Raw genomic sequence first — 11366 nt, 5'->3', positions numbered from 1 at the left:
GCTAATTTTAAAAAAGCAGTTGACTCAAACAATGTAATGATGTGACCTCTACACCAGATTTTAATGTTGAAGAAGGGTCCTAGACTGGTATTTCTGCAGACTTAATTATCTCTCAGGCCTGGCTGTTCCTGCAAATGATTGCCAGCAGCTGTAGCAAACTACTTAATTCTGGGATGACATGGATGAAATTTTTTGGCCCAGGATGAAAGGGCAGACTAGATGACCTGATGGCTCTTTCTGGCTTCACATTCTATTAGTTTGCTGATCACATCTGTGGGATTAGAAGTGTCTTCTGAGAGCTATGATGTCCAGACTATTTGTTCAGTAACGTCCCAGATTAGGAAACCAGAAATGGAGCTTCCTTGATGTCCTCCAAACACAGGAATTGCCTGATGTCTCTTGGATTAGTTTAGCCCATGTAGTGGTTAAAAGATCTTATGTGAAGTGCAAACAAAGTTTTTTTTTATTTTATTTTTTTTTTTTCCTTCAGTCTAGCAACCAACGATCACACTAGCGGGCCTAACTCTCCACTCTGTTATGACGCAACCCTGCTGGTTTTAACAGAGTCATGCTGGTGTCAAAATGATTTAAAGGCCCAGCAAATGAGATATAGCAGCTGAAATCCATAAACCATTTTAAAAAAAATTAACAAATCTGGAAAATTGATTGGCAGCCTCCCCTTTATCCCTCCCTTCCTCAAGGCATGGGTGCTCATATTTCAGGAGTTGGCCTAAGAGACAGAAACTAAGGTCTGGACTTTTTTTTTTTTTTTTTTTCCTTTCCTTTAGTGTCTGTTTATCTTGCCTTCAGTTCATGATTGTTCTTTTCTCAGTGTATTCTTTGCTGCTTTGTTTAGCACAAGGAGGCTCCTGCCATTTCCTTTGGGTGATGTGAACTTGTCTAGATGCTACAACTGAGTAAAGAGAGTACTTTCCTATTATTATTCTGCTTTGTATTGACTCCTCTGACTTGAAAGTTTTTTCACGTATTGTTTTCTTGTTGCCTCACACCCTAACAAGTTATTATCTTATAAGATAGCCAAATCCGTTATGAAATACTTAGGGCTTGCCAGCAGTTTTTATTAGACAATTTAATAATGATGTTTAGGAGAAGTGGGAATTGCAAAGAACAAAGAATCTCCAGATGTCCTAACAATGTACAATGTAGAATTTGAAGAATATTTCTCTACGTGAGATTTCTAATTTTTTCCTTTGGATGAGCACAGTCCTGTATTATCTCTGTCTGAATTATGTGAATACAATTTCATTTATATTTTGTCTCTTATATTAACTGTGTGCCCTGAACGTGTCTGGTTTATTACTGAAAGTGTATTCTTTGCTACTTCTATTCTGTATGGTTCTATAAACTTTATTAAAAATGCTCTTTCTGAACACAACTTCATGCAGCACACCTTCTCACACAGGGAAAAAAATGATGGGAATTTAACCATGAGGTTTTGGCATATGTCTTTTGAAAGGCAAGTTAACTTTCAGCTTCAATATTTTGTACTATTTGAATTGTGTTGTGCAGGGTAACGTGCTTTAAGCTAATTGGTCCCATGCAAGGCTTGTAAGAAACAGAAAAGCAAAGTTCCTGTGGTGAGTTTTTGGGGGCTGAGCTGAGCCTGAAATAGCAAAATTCATTCTCTACTCTAGTTTTCATCATTAGTATCTTTTAAAAACAAACAAACAAAAAAAAAAAACACAACAAAAAACAAACAAACAAACACCTTGCAAATAGGTATATTTAGTAAATAGGTATATATCACACAAGCTTAATCAGGAGAAGAACCTTATTTGACCAGCTACTGTAGAGAACACAGGAATAGGAATAAATAGACTACTTCAAGGAACTAATTTATAATTCCAATGCTTTGTTAAAACACATTAACGTAAGCATGTTTTCTTGTATGTAACTTGTCTTTGCAAACATTGTGACGGTTCTGGATAATGTTGTCAGTGGAGTTTTCCTGCCTGGCCCATATGATGAATGGGAAAAATACAGAGAGGTACTAGTTTAAAGTTTTCTCCTTATCACTTCTTAATAGCATTTTAAGAGGGGTTTCTTTTTTTTTTTCTTTCTTTTTTTTTTTTTTTTTTTTCTTTCCAATGCTTACGACTTCTTTGCCTTGCTTATACTTGGACTTGTAGTAAAGCTATTACTCACAATCAGTTCACATCTTTAACTCTAATTGCATTATTTTATTTATGCAGTGGAAAACAGTTCTGTACCTCATCAAGTTGTGTTCCTTAAAGTGGGGGAGTATTTCATATGGGTCTTACATGAGTTTTATGTTTCTGATTGCTTATTCAGTTTCTGAACTATTCTTTGTAGACACATACTTTATAAATAGTTTACTTTATAAGTTAAATCTTAATTTTAGTCTTTATTGTGCGGCTATTAAGCTGTGATTCAACAAAAAACTTCATGGAGGGACAAGATTTTGTCTAATGCAGTCACAGGTTGTGGCAGCCACAAAAGTTGGTTTTTTTTTTTTTTTTTTTTTTTTTTGTTAAAATTAATGATAATATAATTTTCTAGTTTTCCCATAATGTGATTTTCATTCATGCTATTTTTTTATTTTTATTTTTTAACAGGAACACAATTAGTACCCCAATACTCAATGTTATAAACTATTATGCTATTAGAAAGGATAATTTCAATACCTATAGGGTTCTTATAAAAAGGATGGAAGAGGACTCTTTACTCAGGTAGGTAATGATAGGGCAAGGGGGAATGGTTTTAAACTAAAAAAAAAGGATAGATTTAGATGAGACATTAAAAGGAAATTCTTCACTGTAAGGGTAGTGAGGCACTGGAACAGGTTGTCAAGAGAAATTTTGGATGCCCCATTCATGGAGGTGTTCAAGGCCAGGCTGGATGGGGTCTCGGCCAACATGATCTAGTGGGTGGCATCCCTGCCTATGGCATGGGTTGGAGTTAGATGATCTTTAAGGTCCTTTCCAAACCAAGCCATTCTATGATTTGTAAACTACTTTCTAGAGGCTACTTACACCCAGTGACTTTTCTAGTGCTGTCTCCAACATTGTGCTCGTGTCTATTGAGCTGGGTAACCCTTAGCATAGTCAAATTGCTTACGTATGTACTGTCAATAGCTTAAGAGCCTATCAACCTAAAGCTGATTCCTAGCCTTGCTGGAAAAGGAGAAAAAAGAATATTTAGAACAGAGCAGTTTACTCAGATGAATGAGTCAGTCAGGATGACCACTTCCTTGGAAAAATGCTGTTCTTGTTCTTGACAAATTCAGAAGGTAATTTTCCTTTTACTGAAAAAATGCCAATATAAACTCTGTTTAGAAGACAAGGATTGTTTTTTAACTTACAGGAGCTTACTAAATAGTTTATATAATAGATTTTGTTTTGCATCTAAATCTATCTGCTCGTAGTTGGATATATCCAAGAAGCTTGTCTTGTTAGGATCGTATGTATTATATTTATGGAAATGTCTTTCAGCCTGAAGGATCCCAGTGCACTTATGAATACTTCAATTCATTACTGGAATAAATTCTTTTCCCAATAAATCAGGAGGTAAGTCTAACAGAAGTCAAAGTTCAGAATTATTATAGACAAGAAAAGAATGTGGCTTTTCTTTCTTTCCTTTTTTTTTTTTTTTTTTTTTTTCCTCTTAGAAATGCAATTGTGCTATTATATTTGTTAAAAAACATTTTGATGTGCTCTCCTTTATGGGACCAATGTGTCTATATATATTTGAAATGAACCAATTTTATTCATGACTCTATACTGATTATAAGGAAAGACTCTGTGGGAGAGGGAAACTGCAGTTCTGAAAGGCAGCCCCAAGCCTTCTAGAAGTTGCACTCTTGCTAAACTAGTAATTAGTAGGTAATTTCATGAGTTACTGAGTGAGGCTGGTAAGGTGTGGGTTATGCGGGTGATATAATGATGACTTCTGGGCTTGTAACCCATATTTCTTTCTGTTCTTTTGCTTTTTATGGAGGTTATAACTGAAGCTAATTTTCTATGGGTGTTGTAATATCCAAATAGAGCACATGACTGAGAAATGCTGTAAGTTTTTAAAGTAGGTGCAGCTATAAAGAGACTAGAGGAAAGAGACTACAAATGTGTTAACATCTTGGGAGAGATGTTAAAACCTGGACAGCTGGAAATATGAAGATAGAGGTGTTGAGGGGTATTACAAGAAGGTTGAGGAAACCCTAGGAAAGATGGGGATGTATGATGCTGTTTAGGCTGCAACATATTTCAGAGGTAAGACAGATATGGGAGAATGTGTTTGACTATCTAACTACTTTTAAAGGAGGTCTCATTCTGCAAGAGGAGGAGGACTAGGATACTTCTTAAAGTACACCAATCCAGGAGAGGAGAGGGGAGGAGAAGAGAGCCTTCCTGCTGCAGGAAGGAAGAAGGTTAAAGATGCCAAAGCAACACACTGGAACAAATCTTGATGTCTCAAGTGCAGAGTCTCATACATTCTGTGTGTCTTAATCAGACTGTGCCAGGAACATATTGCCTTATAAAATATCATAGTTTCTGTGACATGTAGGTTCAATATTCTAAGATTGTATTTTTGAGAATTAAATCAATAAGACTCTCAGGTGAGACAAACTTGTGTATTTACCTTTATTATCACAAAAAGAGTTTTCTGTCCTTCTATCCGTTCATATAGAAAATACTTGAGTCTTGTGGAATTTCCAAGGATAAAATACAGATCATTCCAGAATGAGCAGAAACTGCTGAAAACATCAGTTTGGAAAACATTGTTCTCCTTTTAAAACATTTAGAAACAATTAAAATGATTAATAGGTTTTAAAAATAAATTTCCTATGGCTTTCAGATATTCCTTCCCCTTTGGCCCATGTTATAAGTTACCATTGTCGTATGAACACAATCTTTATTCCTTTGAATGAATGTATAGAACTTTGTTCTACTCACAGCCTTTAGTATTTTACAGGTATTGTTCGCGAAATGGTTTATCATTTTTCAAAAAGAAAACTCTGCCTCCAGGGTGTTTAATATAACCTTATTAATCATTAAATGTGTAAAAGGTCTTATTAAAATATTGGTGTTGCTTGAAACAGCATAAGCTCCTATTAGAATATCTAACTAGCTTGAGGCAAGCAAGCCAGAAATATTCTCTGTAATTCTTAGTAACTTCCAATACCCCCAGCCTGCACTATTTTGGTATTTTTTTTTTCCTCTTGGGATGAAAAGGAAATCCATTTCAGACTGATACCAGTGCAGCACTTCTCCTGTTTCCGCTAAGCCTATTCTTGCCTGATTTCAGTTCTCAGGAGCCTTCATTCTGAGTACAGTAATGAGCCTGACGAGCAGAGAGGAACTTGAACCAAAATTCTCAACACAAAGGATCTTAATTTTAAGGATGCTTTACTGTACCAGGCTCTTGAAGTTCAGGCCTTTGGATACTGGTTACATTTCTTTATTAGCAGCATGCAATACTCAAGGTAGGAGTAACTGAATTAATTAAGAGTAATTTAGCAAATAACTAAATGTTTGTATGGCTACCTTAATGATTGTCTGTCTTTCCAATTCATTAATAATTGGTAGGCTTTTCCTTGGGGTAATGAATATTTAAGTGATTGAGAACGTGAGAGGCTGCCCTTCATCATTTCACCATTCATACTGAGCATGTCCAAATGGAAGAGAAGGAAATTATGTGTATAGGTGTGTCTAGCACAACCAAAATATTTTCTGAGGTCTTAAATCTCAAAAAATGTTATTTGCAGTAGGACTTTCTAGATACGCTGGGGTCTTCTGAGGAAAAACAGGTATTTGTGCAGCCTGGAGCAACTACGCACATGCTCAAGGTTTGTCTGTAATCCAGACTGAATGACAATAAAATTGCCTTTCTATGAAAAGCACTCATTTTACAAAAAATAACATAATAAAATATGTTTTTTCCCCTTGTAAAGGTGGAAAAGCAAGGGGGGAGTAGGACACACGGGACACATTTTATTATAGTGTGGAATGTTCCTGAAGATTATTAATCTGAGTATGTTCAGTGACAAAAAAAAAAAAAAGTCAAAACAAGAATTCAGATCTTTTGTTCTCAGTGAAAGATTAAAGAAATAAGATCAAAGAAGATTAAAAACAAAACTCCAAAGCTTTTCATGAAATTTCAGTGTTTAAAAGTAGACATTTATCACAGAAGAATTTTTTTTTTTTAAAGAAACATTGCATGTGGCTTAAAATCATAATGAATGATAGGAACAAACCTCTTGATTCATTAGGTACATAGTTCTTCTAAAAACTTGTCCTGTTCCTATGTTGCTGACATCAGTGAAAACATTGCCTTTTATGTCAACAGGCCAAGACTGAACTGGAAAGAGAAATAACTTATTTAGAAGATGATAATCTTCAAAACACTGAGCAGTTTCTCTTTGTTTGCTCAGGTACTGAGTACCTTTGATTCCCACTAGTTTATAGGGTTATGCTCAGCATTATGAAAACTTGTTATATGGTTCCTCTATTTAGGAATCCTTGATACTATCATTTATTGCTTAGTATTGTAATTTTTTCCTGAAATACCTTTGTGATTTCTCTCACCTCCCTTCAAACACTGGAAGCTTTTGCATAAAATGGGACCACAAAACTAGAAGATCCTCTGGAATCATTGAATTTAGACTTCATGAGTACAAAATGTCCAAGTGGGACAAAATGTTTTCTGAAGACATACTATTGCCCGTGTTCTTTTGATCAGGGCTGAAAACACATCTGCTTTTGCAGTGGTCTGTTTTGCAATGATCTTCATAAACTTATTCAGCTTTCCACTAATGGTAGTCTGGTTTTGGTTCTGGCAACATGGTTGCAGTCTCCCTGCTCTGCTGGCTGGGGACCCTTCTCTGATTTCTAGCCTACACCTTGTCCTGTTCATTTCTGTATATTTGCTCATAATCCATCGTTGCCCTTCACTTCAACAGGTATCCTCTTTATGTCCATCCCCATAGTAATGTATATTTCAGGTAGCACACCTATTTCTTCAGCTTTTTTTCTGCTCATGTAAACAGCAAAAAAATATTTTTTTCTTGTAAACAGGTCTGTACTCAGTACTCTGGATAAAGCCTCACCACTGCTAGGTACAGCGGCCTTAGTACTTCCATATCTTATCTAAAATTATCTGTTTAGAATAATTTTAAGGATCACGTTAACATTTTTATGACCACATTGCTTTAGTGATGTTGTTATCCTTAAAAGGAAACTGCTGGCTTTACTGAAGCCTGTGATGAGGTATTTTTAACAGAATCAAAGTTTTATCCACTACCTTTATATTATTTTTCATGGTATGGTCCTTTAACAAATGATTACATGTTTTAACATTACTTACTATCCCTTGTCATACTTCTGACACTATTGCTCATGCATTCTTTAATTCAAAGACAATTTTTTCATTGGTGCCTTTTAATACTGCATTTTAATACTTTTAATACTATATTACACACACAAAAACAGACCAAAAACAACCACTGTAAATAAAAATTAACAAAATAAACATGGAACACGGTAACCAAAGTCTTTGCTGCTGTTATATTTTCAGCAGAGTCAGAAGCAGAGGGTGGGTCTTTGATAAAATTCAGAAAGTAGAAGCAGAGGGATAGTTTTTACTAGAATTCAGAAAGAACTCAACAACTTATACAATCCTGAGACCTAAACACCAACTGAACTTGCTTTAAAATGCATAAATACTGCTTAGAGGAGGTGAAAAGTCAATTTTCAGAATGAGGAAAAATGTGAGAAACCATAGCTAAGTAAATACATGGAAAGAAAGACCAGACACTAAAGGAATGGGCATAAAAATGTGGAGGTACGTCAAAAGAAACCATAATCAACAAACACAAAGAGAGACGTTGCTGGAAAAACTTTGCAGTTCCACAAAATCTTAACAAGCCAAGCCACAAGTCTATAGTTGTAGCAGCTGTTCATTTCACAGCCATGGAAGACATGACACTTGAAGATATGCCAACAAAGTCAAGGGTGAATGTATTTTATTTATTTATTTATTTAAGAGTAATACTTTGCTCATTATGAAATGGTACCAAAGGAGAAATGACTTGCCTATTTAGACTGGGCTTAGTGGGCATACTGGCAATAAACTGTACTTCTTAGCTCCTCCTACATAATATTATTCTCTTTGATTTATGAAATGAACCTCAGTGACACATCAGAATTGATTATTTCAGCTAATCTAACGTGCATACAGAATGATTACAAAAACGTGAATTTTTATGCTGTGTTCACAAAAACAGTGAAGAATTGTTCCTATCTGCTGAGTGCTTATTCAGGACTTGTTTTTTTTTTTTTTTTTTTTTTTTTTTTTTTCAGTAGGCCCCACCATGGCACAGGGCAGGAAAATGCTTGATTGAGTTTTCTCATCAGTTAGGGGCACATAGGATTTAATTATTTCTTCACTTATTTTGTTTCTTCTCCTGGCTTCCAGTGGACAGAAAACAGTTAGCATATGTCCACAGCAGCCGTTAAAATCAACCTTAAGGTCAGCTTCCAACCCACCATTGGCCTACTCTTTCCACCTTAGTATAGACCCTTGTACTGCAGCCTTTAGGTGTGCACTAATAACAAACCCATAACAATCCTACATTGATCCATTCCTGGCTTCTGGTTCATCTATGTTCCAAATATACTACAAGTACTGCAAAAAAGAGCTAAGAAGATGGAGAAGACTGATTCTTAAAAGTTTAGCAATCCAATACAAATAACCTCTAAAAGGCTGAAGGAAGCTTCATGCTAACGTATATATGAAGAATGTGGCTTTAACAAGTTGATGGTGACTGGTCACAATGAAACCTAAATGTCTGTGGAAGCTTACCTTGAATTAACTTAGTCCAGAATTTGTACTTTTCAGTAGTGTTTGCAGTTACTGCAGATTTTTTGGATTAAACCCAATACACATTTCAAAGTTACAGAATATGGAGTCAGTCTATATTCTCTCATTTCTATGCTAAGAAGAAATAAAAATCATTGGTTTTCAGGTTGCAATGGAGAGGATATTAACCTTCAAGTGATCACTATAATTTGAAAAGTAGTCTGAAAATTGTGAAAATAAATTATATGGTACAAATGGATTCAAGTATATCAAATTCAGGTCTGCTGTTGAACAAAAGCAACCTGCACAGGCTCTTTCATCAGCTGATTACTTAAAAAGGACATGCTCTGTGGCTGAAAATTAATAACATATTAAAGCTCTTAAAGTTGATGAGACGAAGGAAACTAATTACTTCTGAAACCAATACCAGACTATTTTCAGTTAGTGTTATCTCTTACTCGACTTCAAAAACTGAACCCAAAGCTGACCCAAAATATAATACCATCTTTGTAAAATCTCCAGTTTCTGTTGGTAGAAACACTTAAGATTTTTGGGACTTAAGATACATGTACTCTCTTAATCTGAAGTATTTGCCACCAGAAATTGCTTTTTGAGAGTGGCATGGGTGTACCAAGAAGTCTGACTGATCTCCCTTTGAGTATACAGGGCACTGCTTTGAGTGTCACCTTCCTCTCTTGCCAAGCTGCCCTTTGAGAAAGCTGTTACCTCTGCAGAAGCACATGATTTTGCACTAAGCCTGCAAAAGGCTCTCTCCAATCACTCTTACAGTCCCCACAATGACAACTCCATTGGGTGGATGGTCAACCCAGCGGCAGCAGCATCTTCCAACTTGTTTGGTCATCTGCAAAACAATTATGTGCTGTTGCATCTAGGAGCAGAGGTTGTTTGGTTTGGAGAACCTGTACATGGATGCGATATGGAGTGGGGATAGGATGGGGATTGCAGCAGGTATTAGGTAATGTGTTTAATTAGGTAATCTGTTTAAGTCTGTTTTAGATCTCTAACCAGTCTTTATATTTCTGAGCTCCTGAAATTTTGAGTCAATCATTCTGGTTTTGATCAGGGTGAGCATTACTAGTTTCTTTATAGAGCACATATGGACCTGTCACTGGACTGTTTAACTGACACATTTACAGTAATTGTTCTTCTGGCATGAAGCCATTAGCATATAAAACACTAGGTCTGCAAAGTTAACTTTAATAATGAGATATGAAAATGTTCAGCAGACTTCCCCCACCTTTTTGCAGAAAAGCAGTCTGTGGGCTATCATGTTTGCTCATCACAACAAATGAGCAGCAGGCATCAACAGCCACCCTATGATCTGTTGGGGAGGAATGTTTATCTCTTTACTGGTGGGGCAGCTATTTGGCTCTTTTTACTTTTATTAATGGAGATTGGGACTGGCCAAACTTCACACCCACATAACTTTCATTTCTGTGTATTCCACATGTGTCTGGTCATAACTAAAATACATTTGTGATCCTTGTTCCAAGGCTCCGGGTGGTACAAAATGTTTGCTATTTTGCATAGTTTTAACATAAAGATATGGGGGTTGCCTTCCAGATACAGGCCCCTTGTGTTTCAGTTGAACAATAATTACTTAGCACAGCAAATAGATGCTTGATGTTTCCATATATTTTTTTTTTTAATACGCTCAAGTAATCAGAACCTATATGTGTAGCAAGAAGACAAGAAAGTATAGTACAAGTGTTTGAAACACATATTGAATGCAACTGAATTGTATTTATCTCAGTTTTTTTTTTTTTTCCAGTAGTAGCAATTTGTGTTTGAGGTTCAATAATGTAGGTAATTTAAAAAAGCTTTTACAGCCACTTATTTTGGCAAGACTTTTGAGCAGAAATTGCTAATAAACTTTCAGTGGCCTTAATCAACCCCTTATACACTGTAACAGTGAAAACTAACATGGGAAAAATGTTCATACAAGAATGTCTTATCATGGAAACCTTCAAATAAAATAAAAATCTCCTCTGATGACAGAGAAATGTCAAATCTTTCTTTACAAGCATTGGGAGCAAACTTCAAATTGCAAACTTGTGCTCATTTCTACATACTCAAAAGGAATGCTTGCAAAATTGGAGAAAAATTAGGGACAGAAGCAAAAGTTGTTAGCCAAGTGTTTTTAGTTCTGAGACCTAGTTCAGGAAAAAGAAAAGTTATGTCACTTTTGCAGCACTTTTTGGAACCACTTAATTAATGCATGATTGAAGGAGTAATCATTAAAATACAGTAAGTAGCTATTTCTGTATTAGCTATTCCTGCATTTCTTGCATGGTTTCATTAGCAGGGGAATTGCTGACATTTAAAATGTCCTTACTGCCATCAGAGTTAGCATAGGTAGAAATAAATGAAACCCTTTTACAGTTTAACTTGTTATTTCAGGTTCTCTGTAAATTCAGACAGACAGTAAGCTACATTTTTGAGGTTTTCTTTGTAAATATAATAGCTATACACTGACTTGTAGAAAAACATCACTCTCCCTCCCTAAAATA

At 35.6% G+C, this 11366-nt stretch overlaps 1 long non-coding RNA gene across 1 annotated transcript; it reads left to right on the top strand.

Annotated features, from left to right (window-relative positions):
- Positions 1-685: 685 nt before the first annotated feature.
- Positions 686-4599, top strand: LOC311434924. Its single transcript, XR_014691833.1, has 3 exons — positions 686-749; positions 3474-3548; positions 4297-4599. It is a non-coding gene; the product is annotated as an uncharacterized lncRNA (long non-coding RNA).
- The last annotated feature ends 6767 nt before the right edge of the window (positions 4600-11366 follow it).

Source organism: Aythya ferina (genome assembly GCF_964211825.1).
Source record: "Aythya ferina genome assembly, chromosome: 3".
NCBI lineage: Eukaryota > Metazoa > Chordata > Aves > Anseriformes > Anatidae > Aythya > Aythya ferina.
The sequence above is the reverse complement of the archived record's forward strand: the minus strand, read 5'-3'. Positions and strand labels throughout refer to the sequence as shown.